Below are 344 nucleotides of genomic sequence, written 5' to 3' on the forward strand. Positions count from 1 at the left end.
TTTCGGAATTGTTTTCCTCTCCTTCCTTCACCGCATCTTTTTAAGATTCCAGAGTCCCGCCACATTGGTCTGCTTAAGATGCAGGTCTGTCCTGAAACTGGGTTGTTTTTGGGGCCAACCTGAGACAGGCGCCAACACTTTCACAAAAATACATACGAGAGAGAGAGAGAGAGAGAGAGAGAGAGAGAGAGAGAGAGAGAGAGAGAGAGAGCCTTGCATAAGCCAGTAGACTCGACTAAAATGTAAAGAATTTCCGGCTGTGAGCCCGATTATTTTCCAGAAAAAGACTTAAACCTAAACGAAATTCAGAAATATTACGTCAAAACGACATACCAGCGTCCGAT

The sequence above is a fragment of the Macrobrachium nipponense genome, chromosome 6 (genome assembly GCF_015104395.2).
Source record: "Macrobrachium nipponense isolate FS-2020 chromosome 6, ASM1510439v2, whole genome shotgun sequence".
Taxonomy (NCBI): Eukaryota; Metazoa; Arthropoda; class Malacostraca; order Decapoda; family Palaemonidae; genus Macrobrachium; species Macrobrachium nipponense.